General features: G+C 61.8%; 1 protein-coding gene across 1 annotated transcript in view; it reads left to right on the top strand.

Moving 5' to 3' along the window:
- Window positions 1-217: 217 nt before the first annotated feature.
- TIPARP (TCDD-inducible poly(ADP-ribose) polymerase) overlaps window positions 218-1,251 on the top strand; it is a 26,741-nt gene continuing 25,707 nt past the window's right edge. The window contains exon 1 of the mRNA XM_015405603.1: window positions 218-379. The gene's annotated coding sequence lies outside the window, so the exon portion shown is untranslated. The remainder of the gene's footprint in view (window positions 380-1,251) is intronic.

Genomic DNA, 1,251 nt, shown 5'->3' with positions numbered 1-1,251 from the left:
CCTGGGTGGGAAAGGGAAGGCGGAGCGAGCCTGCCTGGGAACGCCGCGGCCGGGGCTTGCAAAGGCCGGCGCTCTCCTGGGCTCGGCGGAGCTCCGCCCCGAATCGTGCAGCCGCTGGCTGGAGGGCTTTTCAGGAAGCGCTATTTAAAAGCGCTCCAGAGGAACATGTGAGGGGCTCGGAGGTAGCGAGAGCGGCGCGGGCATCGCGGGACGGGACGGGGCCGGGCGGGACATGGGCGCTTGGTCACGCCGCGAGCGGCCAGTGGGGAGAGCTCCGTGAGCGCCTCTTGGCTCCGGGCTTCGCTCCTCTCCACTGTCGCGCCGGAGTTCAGGACCCTTCCGGGGCTTCGCATTGTTGGAGCTGCCGCCGCAGACTCGGGTAACTTCTCGGGGCTTTTGGAAAGGGGGCGCGGACGCTGGTGAAGGGGAGGGGGCTTGGGTTTTTGTTTTTTTTGCAACGCCCTTCCTTCCCTTACCCAGTCGTCGTCGATGGAGCCGACAAGCCTCGGCTGGGGTTGCGGAGGGGGCCGGCGCCGGGCTCGTCAGGATTCCCGTGGAAGGGTTATCCCCCCCCCCCCTCTGTCCGGCTTGCGCGCTGGGCTTTGTGGTCAGCCTTCTCGGCGCCCCAATCCTGCCTGGCTTGTTGCTGACTCCAGAGAAAACCTCCTTTTGATTTCGGCGCCGAGTGCCTTCCGAGGGGAGCCGCGATCCCGGGCGCGTTTACTCGGAAGCAAGCCCTTCGGTCGCTCTGGCTGCCCTTCTCTAAAGGACGGGGGCTGCAGCCGACGGGAAGGCGCTGCTGCGGAGTGCGCGGTGAGCTGAAGGGAGGGAAAGGGAAGGAAAGGAAAGGAAAGGTCTCCCTGCGTGGATTTAGCCCTGAAAGCGCCATCGCTGGGTTTTCTTCGCATACCTGCTAAGATGGACTAGAAACCCCCACTTTGTCCCTAATTGTGTTGGAAGAGTGCAAAGTATTGGCGGCGGGTTGGTCTCTCTTAGCATGAGGCACCCCCCCGGAAGTCCACTTTTAATGTCTTGGTCCCCCCCCCCAAAAAAAATAAACATGGCTGTATCCTTTTAATCCTAGCATTAGAAGAGTTTCGGGAAGTGTGATGCATGATGAATGTATGGAATGTGTGTCTTAGGACTTGGTGATGTTGTTCCCTCCTGGTTCCTGGAACGAGTCATCCTTTCTGTCTGGACGATCTTGTGTCCCCGCACAGGATGTTTGACCGGGGCGGGGGGGGGGGGCGG

The sequence above is a fragment of the Gekko japonicus genome, unplaced genomic scaffold (assembly GCF_001447785.1).
Source record: "Gekko japonicus isolate JY-2015 unplaced genomic scaffold, Gekko_japonicus_V1.1 scaffold3246, whole genome shotgun sequence".
NCBI lineage: Eukaryota > Metazoa > Chordata > Lepidosauria > Squamata > Gekkonidae > Gekko > Gekko japonicus.
The sequence above is the reverse complement of the archived record's forward strand: the minus strand, read 5'-3'. Positions and strand labels throughout refer to the sequence as shown.